Source organism: Canis lupus, chromosome 4, assembly GCF_003254725.2.
Source record: "Canis lupus dingo isolate Sandy chromosome 4, ASM325472v2, whole genome shotgun sequence".
NCBI lineage: Eukaryota > Metazoa > Chordata > Mammalia > Carnivora > Canidae > Canis > Canis lupus.
Genome location: NC_064246.1, coordinates 23,606,463 through 23,623,537, shown reverse-complemented (window position 1 = coordinate 23,623,537; position 17,075 = coordinate 23,606,463). Strand labels below are relative to the sequence as shown.

The window sequence follows — 17,075 nt, the reverse complement described above, 5'->3', positions numbered from 1 at the left end:
TCTTAGGAAAGTAAAGGGGTCTAAAAAGACCAACAAGCTGGAGAGCCAGTGATTTATGTTTTTGCACATTATTTAGTTTTACATAGACAAATATTGCCCAAAATTAGATTAAATTACACCAACTCTTATTAATGGATTTTTGTTCAACATTTATGTAATGGTGATTAAACTTCCTTTTTTCCTAGTTCTGAGAAATGGTTGACTTAGCTTCTACTTAAGGTTCTATGGGACCCCCAAGTTGTTCCATTGTAATCTAACAGAATCTGTAAATAACAGAACTTGAAATGTCCATTATGAAAGTTCATTGACATGCTGCCTGGGAAGGATACCATGATGAGTTCCTGCTAAGAAATGGGGAAGGATTTCTTGATCAGAGTTTTCACTTCACAGTGAATAGACTCTCAATGCATGGGAAGGTTATTTTGATAGTTGAGAAGCATCTTTTTTTTTTTTTTTTTTTTTTTTAGTTGAGAAGCATCTTAACCACTGTGGCAGGTAGATCTGGGGACAACAGAATGCTGCTTCAGAGTCCAGACCTTGGTGTGCTCAGATGAGGACTTAGTTCCCTTAGCAGAACTGACTGCATTACCTAGAGTCCTAGCCCACTTCTCCACCTGCCATTGAATACAAATTTATCCATCTCACCGGGTAGTTGTAAATAAACATTGGGTTGTCTGTAAAGTGCTAGCACAGTGTCAGGATCACAATGATTTTTCTTTTTCTTTTCTTTTTTTTTTTTAAAAGATTTCATTTATTTATTCATGAGACACACACACACACACACACACACACACAGAGGCAGAGACACAGGCAGAGGGAGAAGCAGGCTCCATGCAGGGAGCCTGTCCTGGGACTCGATCCCAGGACTCCAGGATCACACCCTGGGCTGAAGGCAGGCGCTAAGCTATTGCGCCACCCAGGGATCCCCACAATGATTTTTCTTAGGTTAGTGGGGAAAGGGTGTCATCTGAAAAGAAAGGGAGAAAATAGTTGCTCCTTCACAATTTAACCCGGTGATTTGACCCCAGTCCGACGCCTTTTGTTTCCATGGTTGTGGCCTTTTTTTTCACAGCTCTGCCAGGGAAACCCTTGAAGAGGAATTTTTTATTTGAAAAATCCTCTGGTATCATAATCAAAGCATTTGTATTCTATTTTCATAGCAGGAGAGACGATCCTTTTCCATCCCCAAGTAAGACAGCAACATCTTCGGAGAAAAACACATTCTTAGCAGCTTAGCGGCTAAACTCTCCCACGGTGTTACTACTAAAGAGAACAGCTGGAAAACCCACAGAGTAGAGGAAGTGGTGAGGTTCCTAAATTCAAAGAAGCTTCAAGGTCACAGATGGGGACATTTTACTAGAAGTCTAAACCTAGATACAGTTCGAAAGGAACAATTCTCAAGCTACTGCGGTCCAGTTTTCTTTTCACTGTCTCCCTTGTACTTAGTCAACACGTAAATGAGTACCAGCGACGTGGCAGCAGGCACAAAAAATTCAATTTAACGGACACTTGGTGGGTACGCTCTGTGTGTGTTGGGAACTGGGTGCTAGAGGGAAAGGCAGAGTTTCTGCGAGCCCTCGCGCTTTCCCGCCTTAACACCGAGGAGGCGGGGCCCGAGGCGGGGGCGGGGCCTGAGGCCGGGGGCGGTGTCCGAGGAGGAGGCGGGGCCTGAAGTCGGGGGCGGGGCCCGAGGCCGGGGCGGGGCCTAAAGCCGAGGGGGCGGGGCCCGAGGCCGGGGGCGGGGCCCGAGGCCGGGGGCGGGGCGGATTCTCCGAGCCCCGCCCCACACGTATCTCGCCACTATCCCAACAGTCGCAGCGACTAGGAGAGTCACGTGAGAGGGGGCGGCGGAGGTGGAGGTTTCTCTCCGCTGGTGTTTCGTCTCTATGGTCGGTAGAGGTGGGCGGCTTTGACCCCAGAGCGTCTGCAGCCCGGGTGCGTACAGGTGAGTCCTGGACTCTGAAGGGTGTGAAGGGACAGCCATTTAGGGAAGTCGAGAGGAAAGGCAGGGCGAAACCGCCTGAGGGATCCGACCTCCCGGGCCGGCCGTTTGTGGGCTCTGGGATGCGGCGACTTCGGGTCTGGCGGCAGCGCTGTCTTCCCTCACGCTCTCGGCTCAGGGGCCTGCGAGGAGCGCGTAGTGGCGTCTGCTTCCCGTGCCCCCTTTTCCCGTGCTTCCCGTCAGCTAACCGCGTCCCTTTTCGCTGTCCCGGGAGATCTCGGTCCCAGGACCGAGTTCGCAGCCGCCGGGGTCACTCGGGCGCCGGCGTTCTCTCTCCCCGGCGGCAGGCGGGCTTGACCGGTGGACGCGGATGGAAGTGGGTGATGGAGTTTACACTCAGGTCTCTTGTTGGTGGGAATAGTAAGCATTTAAAAAAAAAAAAAGTAGAAGATCAGCGGGGACCCGAAGGAGCAGAACCGAGCGCAGCCGGCTGGGACTGCTAAGTCTTTATGTTTCCGGGCGCCTTCCGGCTCTGGCCCTCCCGCGCCCCACGCCGGCCCCCCGAGGGCGTTACTGCCCCTGTGCCTGTTGAGAGAAGAGTCCAAAACAGGCTGTGCCTTAACCTGCTGTCCCTGCAGTCTTGGGCTTGCTTTTCCTTTCAATCGCCGGAAAACTATTGTAGGTCTTTTTAAATGTAAACAGAATAACCAATCTGTGGCTAAGGGAATACAGTAAAATACTCCCCTCGCGGTACCCGGAAAAGACCCGTTGTCTTGGTTACTTTTATCAGTGTTTTTATTTCAGTGTTTTGGGTGGTTTGGATACACCTTTATGTTGAAGCATCCCTCGGGTCATGTGTGCTTGCGACCTAGCGGAAGAAAGGAGTTTTTTTGCAGACAAAGTTGGGGTTGACAGACGTGGGAGAGTTAAGGTTTAGAATTAAGTTAATCCATCTGACTAGTTAATAAAACGTCCACATCTTGAGGCAGAGGTGTTGTCCAGGATGACCTACATGCTGTCTTTCCGGTGTTGGACAAGTTAATGAGCTTGTTGAGTATCACCTTATCTTAACAAACTTTTTAGAACCTGCCATTAGTTCGTGAGAGGATGGCTCTGGCCTCCAGCTGCTCTGTATCGTCGCTCTTGATAGGTGATTATTTCTTCCACTTTAGGAACATCACTCTGACTCTGAAAGATAAGAGAACAGGGTTGCTGGAAGGAGGTGGGTGGGGGATGGGCTAGTTAGGGATGGGTATTAGGGAGGGCACTTGTTATGAAGAGCGCTGGGTGTTGTATATAAGTGATGAATCACGGAGTTCTCCTGAAACCAGTATTGCAGTGTATGTGAACTAGAGTTTAAATAAAAGTTTGAAGAAAAATATAAAGAACATCACCCTGGCCATCAATTATGCCAAGAAAGTGTCAATGAAGCCTTCCAAGTGTCTTTACTGAGGATTATAAAACAGAGTAATACTAACAGAAAGTGAAGATTCAGGAGTGGGTTCTGTGCTTGGGAAGAAAGGGAAAGAATGATAGAAGCTAACAAAAGCAACAGAACAAAAGCGTGTATTGCTCTCTTCCTTTATAATTACTGTATTCAGTAGACTTTTTACATCCCCAGAGACTGATTTTCCTATATTTAAGAATAAACAATGGTATATAACTTCTCCCACAATGCAATATTACGTACACTATAACTGAAAGATTTAACTGACCCTTCAGGTCTTATATTATTTAGGATTATAGGACTAAATGTTATTAAACCTAATTTGGTCACTTTTTTTTTTTTAAGTAGGCTCCCCATCCAGCATGGAGCCCAACTCGGAGCTTGAACTCACGACCCTGAGATCAAGACCTGAGCTGAGACCTGAGTCAGAAGCTTAATCTACTGAGCCACCCAGGCACCCCCTAATTTGGTCACTTTTAATCTTTAGTTTTAGTGAGTGATTTTTTTTTTTTTTTTTAAGATTGTGTTTACTCATAAGAGACACACAAAGAGAGGCAGAGACCTAGGCAGAGGGAGAAGCAGGTTTCCTGTGGAGAGCCTGATGCAGGACTCCATCCTGGGACAACAGGATCACACCCTGAGCCAAAGGCAGATGCTCAGCCACTGAGCCACCCAGGTGTCCCTAGTGAGTGATTTTTTTTTTTTTTTTTTTTTAAGATTTTATTCATGAGAGACAGAGAGAGAGAGGGGCAGAGACACAACACAGGCAGAGGGAGAAGCAGGCTCCATGCAGGGAGCCCAATGCAGGACTCGATCCTGGGACTCCAGGATCACACCCTTGGGCCAAAGGGAGGTGCCAAACCACTGAGCCACCCAGGGATCCCCGTGAGTGATTTTTTATAGTGGCTGTAACACTTGCTGGATGTTAACCAATTTTTTCCATATAGAGTTGTCTAATATACTACTTTTAAAAAGAGAACCAATTTTTATTGAGAGAACCTATTTTTTTTAAAAAGTTTTACTCACCCCCCTCAAAAAAAAAAAAACCCAAAAATAACTTGGTTTTTTGTCAAGTGGAAAAGTTGATTCCTTTAAAATAGATTTTCTATATACTTTGTAAATTATGAGAAAACTATTAATGTTTTTAAGATGTTAAATATTGGTATCTGAGCATATTTGAGAAGAAAACACAGGGGCAGTATTCTTAAATGTTTTATATTTCTCATTATAAAAGTGTATGTTTTTGAAAAATGGAAACATGGAAAATATAACATTGAAAGTTGAAATCCTAATTTATCTTTTCCCATGCCAGCAGGTAACCACTAGTTTCCGTTGCTATTTGGGAATCAGTGTGGAAAAGTAGAGCCTGAAGTAAAACACTCTGGGAAAGATGGTACTAATAGCACCAGACTTACATCCTACAGCCTTAGAAACTCCAAAAGAAAGAGAACTTCCCTTTATAACTCCAACAAACTACTGTATGGGAATTTTATTAACCTGACTTATGTCATTGCTCATCCTGGAGGCAGTGTCTGTGGCCAGAGTGATGGGAATGCTTTGTGTAGTCAGGATTGGATTTTGTTCTCACCATGGAGTGGGATTTGGGGGGCATACAGTTTTAAACCACGTAAATTCAGAGTAAGCAACATTGGGGTGCCTGGCCGGCTCAGTTGGTAGAGCATCCCCCTCTTGTGGTTGTGAGTTTGAGCCCCATGTTGGGTGCAGAGTTTATTTAAAAAAAAAAAAAAAAAAAAAAAGCAACAAAAGTATGGTTCCTCTGGAAAAATTGAGGTGTCATTTTCTGGAGGGGAGAGAAGGGTTTCTGGACAGGCAAAAACAACATAGTTCACTGAAGTAATTTTACATGTATATATATATACATACACACACACACGCATTTTTTTTTTTTTTGAGAGAACTTGCTTTCCTTTCCCAGTGTAAGTTAATTGTATTTTACAGTTTCAGTGTTATTTTTTAAAATGTCTACTTTATTAACTAATGGAATTTGAAATTTAAACTCTTCAAGTAGCATATATTTGTACCTGTGTTGTTATATGATTAGTACCTGTGCTCTGGAGTATTCAGCTTTTCTAACTTTAAATATATTGTGTGTTTATCCCATTTGTTAAAATCGTTTATTGATAAGTATTTTTATTACTGTGAGTAAAGTTAACAAATTGCAGTTTATAAATAGTAACAAAAATATTGAGTGTTTAAGTATATGTAATCTATATGGTTGAAAGCTTGCTTCTTTTAATATGTGTTTAAAAATCTGTTAGTATAGAACTTCATTTTGAGCATTGAAAAATAAATCACTACAATTGTCACAAATTGTTGTCACTGGGTATTAACTTTAAAACTATAGTCAACGTTAAGGTCTGCTTTTGTATCTTTATGGATTATATTATATTTTAAGAGAAAATATAATTGAAGTAACACTGTTTACTCCACTGTCTTGATTTTGTTTAAAAGAAATGTTAGCAGTTCAATGGACGTTTGAGCTTAATCGCTAATACTGGTGTCACAGACTTCACGAGATTTATATTCTGAAACCCAACTCTGTCACGTCTTGATATTGAGCAAGCTATTTAATCTCTCTGAATTTGAGTTTATTCCATTTGCAAAATAGAAATAATAATACTTATGGGGGTCTTGTGAGGAGTAACTTAATGTATGCCAAGTACCTAGGGTATAGTAGATTCTCATTAAATGTAATTGTTAATAATGACAATAACAAGAAATATTGTTTACAAAGATTTTTATCTCCTCAATTTCAGAATGTTTAGCACCAGTAGTTTAAATGTATATACAGGTGCTAAGGAATAAGATTGTTCTTTCTTCAGTTTTGTCTTTATTTTAGCAGGAGTGTGTGTGTGTGTGTGTGTGTATGTTTTAAGTAGGCTCCACGCTTAGTGTGGGGCTTGAACTCAGAACCCTGAAATCCAACAACTGAGCTGAGATCAAGAGTCAGACCCTCAATCAGCTAAGCCACAATTTTAGCAGATTTTTAATTCCGTGTTGCACATATAGTAATAAACTAGAAAACTTTGTGTAAACTACATAATTATTGGTGGACTGCCCAAGTATTTAAAGATTGCCTAATCTTGGTATGTAACTGTTAGCCTGAAGGAATGTATTGAGAGAATTTTGCACAAACTCTGAGCTCAGCAAAGTTTAATATTAAGTAGAAGATCTCACATTCCTTGACTATACCAGGAGAGCTAGGTGTTGAGCATCTTGAGTGTTCAGATCAGAATTTATGGTGACTTGTGGTAGTGGGCAGAAATAATAAAAATGGATTTGTTTTTATTTTTAAGAATGAGCTCAGGATGATACTCCTGTGAAGCAATGCTGTAAGAACATGTTATGTTGGACACCTGCAGGCAGAAGAGATGACAGTTTAGAATGTTACTTGAAAAACCAAAAAAGGCAACATGGAATTGAGTAACTGTAAGAAGTGATTGACATGAAATATAATTTATGACCTGGCATTGGGAAGTTAAATATTGCCATATTGAGAGAAGAGGTGTTTTAGGCCTATTTATGAGAAAATAAATACCTAGAAATGGATTAATCTTTTTTCCCCTAAACTAATCAGTTTTGCAAATTGTAAACATATCCTAGGCTAACTAATAAGTTCAAGGTGAGTTTTACTGACTATGAGAAAATTGAAACTTTAGTGTAATCTTGGAGAAGTATATTTCCATAATTCATCTCAGGTATACAAATGTTTACATTTCTATTCAACGTGATTTAATGTTCATTTAAAATTTAAAGTGCCTATCCTAATACCTTGCTTGTTCAGAGTTGGACAGTTACTTGGTATCTATTATAAACACTACTTATAATCTTGTTTTTTCTTTTTAAAGTTTGTTCATGGAGTAATGGGACTAAATCTGCAGGCTGTTTTTTTTCCTTTAAAAAAATAAATATTGGTACTTCATTTACTCTATTAGGATTAAGTAAGCATTCTATAACATAACACAGCATTAGAATTCAGCTTTTTTTTTTTTTTTAAGATTTTATTTATTTATTCATGAGAGACAGAGAGAGGCAGAGACATAGGCAGAGAGAGAATCAGGCTCCTCACAGGGAGCCCGATGCGGGACTCGATCCCCAGACTGGGATCATGTCCTGAGCCAAAGGCAATGCACAACTGCTGAGCCACTCAGGTGTCCCAGAATTCACCTTTAACACAGATCTTTCTTGGCTTATAATAATGGTGATATGTTCCAATAAAGCCATTTTAAGTCGAAAATACCACAAGTGAAAAATGCATTTAATACACCTAACCTATTGAACGTCATAGCTTAGCCTAGCCTACACTAAACATGCTCAGAACACAGACTTTAGATTTTATTTTTTTTTTAATTTATTTTTTTTTAAATTTATCAGAGAGAGAGAGAGAGGCAGAGACATAGGCAAAGGGAGAAGCAGACTCCTTGCGGGGAGCCCAATGCAGGACTTGATCCCAAGACCCCGGGATCATGCCCTGAGCCGGAGGCAGACGCTCAACCACTGGGCCACCCAGATGTCCCTTAGAACACTTACTTTAGCCTACAGTGGGCAAAATCATCTAACACAAAGCCTGCTTTATAATAAAGTGTTGAATATCTTAGGTAACTTAATACTGAAAGAAAACAAAATGGTTGTGTGTTGGTGGTTTATCCTCTTGATCACATCTGGGACCCGTGGCTTGCTGCTGCTGCTGCCCAGCTTAGGAAAAACTATTGTACCATGTATCATTAGCCTAGGAAAAGGTCAAAATTAAAAAATTAGAAGTACAATTTCTACTGAATGCATATTACTTTCACACCATCGTAATGTTGAGACATCCTAAGTCACCATCTGTATATCTTCCGAGTTTAGCTCTTATGACTCTACCTTTCCTTCCTATGCCTTCCCCTATGTTCTAGTCATAGTAAACTACTTTTTGATCCCCCTAACAAGCCATACTTTTGTTGTTGTTGTTGTGTTCGGAATGCCTCACCATTATCCTGCCATCTTTTAACTGGTGAGCTGCTGTTCATCTTTGAATGAGATTGCATTGTTTTTTCAGTTTGCAAGACTTTACCCTCAAGTGGTTATTTTTTTTTGGTGGTTCCCATAATAATAATTTTTACCTTTTGAAAATACTCTTATTTTGTGGAACAGTTGTATGTATTTTCTATGAGATGGAGTGATTCTTGATGCCAGAAACAAGTCTATTCATCATAGTATCCTGAACATGCAACAGAGTGCCTGTAGTCTCTACAAGCTCAGAGCATATTTGGTGAATATATGAGTAAGATAGTTCATCTGCTTTAAAAATCAGAATGGGGTATGTGGGTGGCTCAATGGTTGAACGTCTGCCTTTGATTTGGCTCAGGTTGTGATCCCAGGGTCCTGGGATTGAGTCTCGCATCAGGCCTTACAGGGAGCCTCCTTCTCCCTCTGCCTGTGTCTCTGCCTCTCTCTCTCTGTGTCTCTCATCAATAAATAAAATCTCAAGAAAAAATCAGAATAGAATCAATCCAGTAGATAAAGTCTACACACTATAACCTGTATCAGTCTGATGCATTTAGAAAACTTTTTATTTTTTTATTTTTTATTTTTTTGCATTTAGAAAACTTACTTGGACACACCTAGTAAATTCCATCCACACATTCTACCACACAACAATAACCATATTTTATCTGTCTAATATATACCAAGGCACCGGGGTGGTGGGGGGAGAGGAAAAATATTCCATTCGTTAAGGAGCTCACAATCTAGTGGTAGAGACAGCCAGATGAATTGTTAATTACAATTTAGATTTATGCTAATTAAGGTTCAAATTAAAGCTCAATTTATCAATTTCAGTAGACCCATTTCAGCTGCTTAATAACCACATGTGGCTAGTGCTTACTGTGTTGAATAGTTGATATAAAACATTTCTATCATTGCAATACATTCTTTTGACAGAGCTATTGTAGAACATTATACACTTGAACCTACATTCTTTAGTTTTAGATGATAGTTTTCGTTTCAGTCATATTCTTTGTCAAATTAAACTTGCTTTTAGATTTGAAAGTTTTCTTAAACATTATCAAGTGGATTTTATTTATTTTTTCAAGTGGATTTTAATATATAATACACTTCAAATCAGCATTGCTCATTATTTCAGGTCTTTGATCTGTGTGATAGCATTTAAATTAAGTAGTTTGAGAGTTTGATTAACTTCAGCATTGATAACATCTGATTTTCTATGCTAATAGTTCCTGAGATAGCAGTAAATCATAATGGTTAAGAGCATAGCTTTGCATCAGAGAAACTTTCCTCTGTCATGTATTGTCTGAAACCTTAGGCAGATTCCTTAAAAGCATTGAGCTGTGGTGTTCTTAGTGAAATAGTAATAATGATACTTATTGCAAGAGTTATAGAAGATTAAGGTAACAGATATTAGGCATTTAGCGTCTCCTCACAGAGTATTTATCATTAAATGCTAGCATTAAAGAGAATTTTGAACAATCAGATTCTTTTTTTTGAACAATCAGATATTTAAAACAACTTTTTGAGGAAGTTGGAGAAATTGGAATAGAGTCTGGGTATTAGAACATACCAAGGAATTAATGTGAAATTTGTTTAGGAGTGATATTGATTGTGTGGAAGGAAAAGTCCATATTTTTGGAGGCATATTAAAATATGTAGCAGTGAAATGATAGCATGTCTGAGAGTTGCTTAAAAATAATTCACAAAAAAAATAATTCACGAAGACTTAAGAATAAAAGGGATAGAAAAATTGGTTTTAATATCCATTTCTGGTAAAGAAGGAATAACCAGTACCATATTTACCCTCCTGCCTGAAACAGTTTAAAAGGCAGACAAAAGATACAAAGCAGTGGTTTCCTAGATTTTGGAAGTTGTGCAGCAAAGGAAAGTGATCCCTGAGAGGTGGGAAACCAATGAGGTGCACTCTGTAGTAGCTCTGGTTTGCTGCCTGGAAAGTTTACCAGCTGTACAGAGCAGGGAGGGGGGATCCCAACAGAGAGTGCAGTGATCTCCTTGAATTGAGACAGTCTGGGAAGGTCAAGGCAGCTGGAGTTTGCAGAGCGGAATATTAGAAATGAGAAAGCTGAAAGGAAGGAGAGCTTTGGATCTGCAGTCTCCCCCTCAAGTATCCAGCTGAGAACTGCTCTGTGCATCCATGTGAGGAAACTACTGAAGCTAGGGAGAGTACCACCTGAAAAGAATAAAGAACAGTACTGTTTTTGCAGAGGCAGAAATAATGTTTTTCCTACGAGCCAGAGGAGAAAATGTCTTAACGTGATTGTATAGATTACTCAGAAGGGCCTTGTCTTAGTAGTGGAATAAAATTAGGTGCTCCAGCCTAAAGCAAGACCTGAAAGGGTGGTACTGTTTCCAAGAAACTTAATTATATCCCAGAACTAAGCTCAAGAATAGATGTAGGAATACAAAAATATCCAACATCCAACAAGGTCGAATTCACTGTCTGGCAAGCAGAACTAGGCATGCACAGGAACAGGAAGACATGACACATGATGACAAGAAAAAAAAATCAGTCAAAACCAAAACAAATGACCGTTGATAGAATTAATAAAAGGTATATTAAAACAGTTTTTATCATTGTATTTCATATGCTTAAGAAACTAGAATATTGAATTTTATTTATTTGTTTATTTAGAGAGAAAGAACATATGAACAGGGGGTGGGGGGAGGGACAGAGGGAGAGGGAAAGAATCTCAAGCAGGCTCCATGGTCAGCACAGGGTGTGATGTGGGCCTGGATCTCAGAACCCTTAGATCATAACCTGAGCTGAAATCAAGAGTTGGACACTTAACCAACTGAGCCACCCAGGCACCCCCAGAAAGACTGACTATGTTAAGTAGAAACATAGAAGATAAGAAAACGACCAAAATGTAGTGGAGAAGGTTGTGAATGTGCAGGGATAGGGGGTATATGGCAACTCTTGTACCTTCCACTCAATTTTGCTGTGAACCTAAAACTGCTCTAAAAAAATAAATTTTATTGGAGAACCCAGGTGGCTCATTTGGTTAAGTGTTGGCTTTTTTTTGGGGGGGGGGGGTTGGGCAGCAGCACTTCACATTTATTGAGAGCCTGCCACCGAGGAGCTCACAGCCTGGGGGCCAAGACTCCACATGTGCTGGGATGGGGGAAGAAAAGAGGTAAAGGCAAAAAGGAAGGCAATGCAGAGACTCTGGCCCAAGCAAAGGCGGTACAAAGCAGGCATAGGCAGGGGGAGGAATATGGCCCCATGAGCCCTGCCTAGACCTGTGAACTATGGACCAAGCACAGGCATGAAGGCTGCCTGACCAGTTGGGGCTTCTCCTTTTCTCTCTCCCCCAGTTTGTGCTCTGACTCTCAAATAAAATTTTTAAAAATAAATATATTTTATTAATTATAAAGAAAAAGACCAAAATGGGACTTTGATGAGATGGAAACTGTGATGTCTGAGATGAAAAATATGCTTGTGGGATTAATGGCAGATTAGACATTAGGGGAGAAAATTTATGCCAAAACTCACAAAGTTATACAAAATAATCTATGAAGAGTTCTTGTTAAAAGTACTTAATTTGACTTTGATCATGCCTTTTTTTTTTTTTTTTTTTTTTTTTTAAAGATTTACCAATTTTTGAGAGAGTGAGCAAGTGAGCAAGCACAGGGAGGGGCAGAGGGAGAGAGAATTTCTAGTGACTCCCCACTGTGTATAGAGCCCAACACGGGGCTCAACTTCATGACTCTGAGATCGTGACCTGAGCTGAAACCAGGAATCAGATACTTAACTGACTGAACCACCCAGGTGTCCTTCTAATCACACTTTTAGATATAACTGGAATTTATAAGAAATGAAGGGACTGGAGAAACATTTAAGCCATACTGTGAGGAATCAACTAGATAAATCTAGAATTTGAGAAATGCTGCAATATAGTTGTCCTGTTCTTTGAAAATGAGGGTTGTGCTGTGATTGCAGAATATGGTGGATATACTTAATGTAATGGGATTGTATACTAAAAAGTAGATAAGATGCTAAGTTTTATGTGTATTTTACCACAGTTTAAAAAAATGTACCATTTTAATCATTTTTAGGTATACTGTTGGGAAGCATTAAGTATATCTGCATTGTTGTACAGCAGTCACCACCATTCATTTCCAAACCCTTTTCTTCTTTCTAAACAGAAAACTATACCCATGAGATGATATTCTCCTTTTATTCCTCCCCACTGACATCATGAATCTATTTTCCATTTTTATGAATTTCACTACTGTAGGTTTTTCATATAAATGGAATCTTGTATTTGTTTTTTTGTGACTGGCTTATTTCACTTAATGTCTTTAAGATTCATCCATTTGGGGGATGCCTGGGTGGCTCAGGAGTTGAGCATCTGCCTTTGGCTCAGGGTGTGATCCTGGAGTCCCCAGATGGAGTTCTGCATTGGGGTCTTTGCATGGAGCCTGCTTCACTTCCTTCTTCCTATATCTCTGCCTCTCTCTCTGTGTCTCTCATGAAAAAATAAATAAAATCTTAAAAAAAAGATTTATCCATTTTGTAGGATGTATCAGAATTTCTTTCCTTTTTTTTTTTTTTTAAAGATTTTATTTATTTGAGAGACAGAGCACAAGCAGGGTGGGGCTAGGAGCAGAGGGAAAGGGAGAAGTAGGCTACCTGCTGAGCAGAGAGCACAATATGGAGCTTAATCCCACGGCCCTGGGATCATAACCTGAGCCAAAAGCAGACATTTAACCAACTGATCCACCCAGATGCCCCAGAATTTCCTTCCTTTTTTTTTTTTTTTAATATTTAACTTATTTATTCATGAGAGAGACAGAGACACAGGCAGAGGGAGATGCACACTCCATGCAGGGAGCCTGATGTGGGACTCAATCCCAGGACTCCAGGATCATGCCCTGAGCCAAAGGCAGACGCTCAATTGCTGAGCCACCCAGGCGTCCCTCCTTCCTTTATTTAAAAAATTGCTTTTATTGTGGTAAAATACATACAATATAAAATTAACCATCTTAATCATTTTTAAGTGTATAAGTCAGTAATATTAAGTACATTCAGATTCTTATGATAGCATCACCAACATCCATCTCCAGAACTTGCAAACATATATTAAATACATATTAAGTAGTACTCTGTATTATCACTTCCCCCCAGCCTCTGTGATTTTGACTACTCTAGGTACCTCCTGTAAGTGGAGTCAACAGTGTTTATTTTGTTGAAACTGACTTTTCTTATTTAGCATAATGTCCTCAAGATTCATCCGTGTTGTATTGTTTGTCAGAATTTCCTACCTTTTTATGGCTGAATAATATTCCATTGTAGGTATAAGCCATATTTTGTTGAAGGACACTTGGATTGCTTCCACTTTTTGGTTATTGTGAATAATGCTATTAGTATGGGTGTACAAATATGTGTTCAAAGTCTCTGCTTTCAATTCTTTTGGATATATTCCCCAAAGTAGAGTTGCTGGATCATATGTTAATTCTATGTTTAATTTTTTGAGGAACTACCATACTGTTTTCCATAGCAGTTGCACCATTTTACATTCCCATCAACAGTGTACAAAGATTCCTATTTCTCTAATACATGTTTTTTCTGTTCATTTCCGTGATTAGAATAGCAAGGCTTATGGCTAGAGTTTTACTTTGCATTTTAATTAAGGGTTTGCATTGAAAGGAAGATATTTAGGTGTGAAGTATTTATATGTCTTAGTGAAATTTATGTTACATAATACAATTTTTATTTGAATTACCACTATCAGCAGCATCCTGTTATTACCTTCCAAAGAAATATTTATTCATAATTTACTGTGTGTTAGACACTGTGCTGAACTTTATATAAGCATTTTCTTGTTTAATCCTCCTCATAGTCATTTGCAGTGAGTGTTATTATCCCTGTTTTATGGTAGCACAAAGTTGCCAAGTCAGGAATCAAATACAAATTTGACTGGCTTCAAAATTAATGGTCAGTAAGAGGTCCAGTTAGTAAGTTCTAGTATTTAGAATTAATGAATTAACTAGATTACCTTGACACAACTTTCTGGTCCTCAGCTCATAAAAACAAAAGAGAACAAAACAAAATACACAACAACAATACAAACTTATCTACATGTTCAGTTAAGCTTTATGATCTAATTTTACTTTAATTAAGTCTTAAAGTTGAAAATAACATCTTCGATTAAGCAAGGGAAAATCTTAAAAAAAAAAAGAAAATAAAGAAGTACCTGGGGAAATAGAAGTGGAGTAAAGGTAAAAAAGGCAGGATAATATCCATTGAAATATCTGATACTGCTGTCAGTCTAGCAGGTTCATTTCTAGAGAGACCAAAACTACAGATAGATTGTTAAAAAGGACTATCTATAAAGATGTCAGTTGCTGTGAAGATGAAAAAAAAAATCCATTGAAATTGTTATTTATGTAGAAAGAGACTTCCTTTTGCAGAAATATATATTATTCTTACACATTGGTCCATAATACTGATCAATCCTTTGCTGTTGAATGGGACTCTGAATAACATGTCATGGATCCACAGATGAGTTCTGACATGGAATTATTGTTCCATTTTAATCCTGGTACCCCATTTCCCATATCTGAAAATTAAATATAGTGCATATGAGAGAGTATTCATTGGAGCACTTATAAAATACAGAGTTCTCTGCAAATGCAAGGTGACATGGTTATTAAATATTGATTACTTTGTTCTGTCTTCACATATCATTTCTGTATTACTTAGGATTTGGAGCTTTAATTTAGTAAGGAAGCCTGTAAAGTATCCTAACTGTGTTCTGTGGTGCTTGTAATACGCTATTGTTGATCAAAGTTTTATATTCTTATTTTAAAAAAAATTTGCTCTGAGGCACCTGGGTGGCTCAGTGGCTGAGTGTCTACCTTTGGCTCAGGTCATGATCTGGGGGTCCTGGGATCGAGTCCCCCACTCCCGTGGGGAGCCTGCTTCTCCCTCTGGCTATGTCTCTGCCTTTCTCTCTGTGTGTCTCATGAATAAATAAATAAAATCTTAAAAAAATTTGCTCTTCTTGCAGTCAGTCTCAGCCTTTTGTAGAGTTATGCTTAGTCAACTGGTACTTTTATAATACAATCCCCTGTTAAACCTTTATGGACAAAGCAAACAGATTTAGCAATGAATGAATTAGCTTATTAGCAAATTGCAAATGGGAACATGGTTTCAATAGACCATTTAGGTTTATGCTGTTGTGTGATTAGATTTTTTTTTAAGATTTTATTTATTTATTCATGAGAGACACACAGAGAGAAGCAGGCTCCATGCAGGGAGCCCGATGTGGGACTCGATCCTGGAACTCCAGGATCATGCCCTGGGCCAAAGGCAGGCACTCAACCACTGAGCCACCCAGGCATCCCTTGTATGATTAGATTAACTCAACCTAATCGCTTTTTGAATGGTTGTCATTAAAATTTTATATATTGTTTTATTATATATAGTTATAGCACATATGAGGACTACATGAAACATATATGTGTACTTGAAAGAATAATTATAAAAGTGACCCATGTTGGTAAACATCACCCAAGCCAAAAAAGAACATTCCCATCACTTGAGAAGGCCCCCATGTGCCTTTTCCTAATCACAGCCCTCTTCTCTTCAGGAGACAAATTACCACCCATGATTTTGGTGATAATCATGGTTATATGTATCACTAAACATCTTACTTGTTTTCGTGTTTTGGGGCCATATGTAGATGAAACCTAACTATATATATATTCTTCATGATTTGCTTCTTCACTCAACATTATATTTGTGAGACTTATCATTTGTTACTTGTAAAGCATTTTTGGAGGGATGTAAAGTTTCCTAAAATTAATTTTGTGATTCCCTATCTATCTTCATTCTTCTTCTAAGTTTATTTTTTAGTAATCTCTATATTTATTGTGGGGCTCGTACTAATGATCCTCTGGATCAAAAGTCACATGCTCTTCCTATTGAGTCACCCAGGTGCCCCTCAATTTTTCTTTTTCTTTTTCTTTTTTTAGGAACTATTAATAAAATTTGGTTGTTAGTCCTTTGATGGTTATATGGGTAGCAACTGTTTTGTCCCTCTTTGGACTTTGTAGTGTTTTTTGATGTTTTTAATTTTTTTTTTGATGTTTTTAATATTGTTTTTAAATTTTATTAAATTTTTTTTGGCTGTGATTCATCAGTCTTATATAATACCCAGTGCTCATTGCATCACGTGCCCTTCTTAATGTCCATCATTCTGTTACCCCATCCCCCTACCTGCCTCACCTCCAGCAACTCTCAGTTTATTTCCTATGATTAAAAGTCTCTTACGGTTTGTCTCCCTCTCTGATTTCATTTTTTATTTTTCCCTTCCTTCCCTATGATCTTCTGTTTCTTAAATTCCACATATGAGTGAAATCATATTCTCTGATTGACTTATTTCATTTAGTATAATACCCTCTGGTTCCATCCATGTCCTTGCAGAAGGCAAGATTTCATTTTTTTGTTGGCTGAGTAGTATTTCATTGTATGTATATACCACCTCCACTTTATCCATTCATCTTTTGATGGACATCTGTGCTCTTCCATAGTTTGGCTATTGTGGACATTGCTGCTATAAACATTAGGGTGCAGGTGCCCCTTCAGATCATTACATTTGTATCTTTGGGGTAAATTCCTAGTAGTGCAATTGCTGGATTGTAGGATAG

At 38.9% G+C, this 17,075-nt stretch overlaps 1 protein-coding gene across 13 annotated transcripts in view; it reads left to right on the top strand.

The window, feature by feature from the left end:
- Positions 1–1,760: 1,760 nt before the first annotated feature.
- MICU1 (mitochondrial calcium uptake 1) overlaps positions 1,761–17,075 on the top strand; it is a 248,629-nt gene continuing 233,314 nt past the window's right edge. For 3 of the 13 annotated variants that reach the window (XR_007410155.1, XM_025434857.3, XM_025434851.3), the window contains exon 1: positions 1,761–1,945. The gene's annotated coding sequence lies outside the window, so the exon portion shown is untranslated. The remainder of the gene's footprint in view (positions 1,946–17,075) is intronic. The other 10 variants (XM_049109045.1, XM_025434859.3, XM_049109046.1 and 7 more) reach the window with 8 other exon arrangements.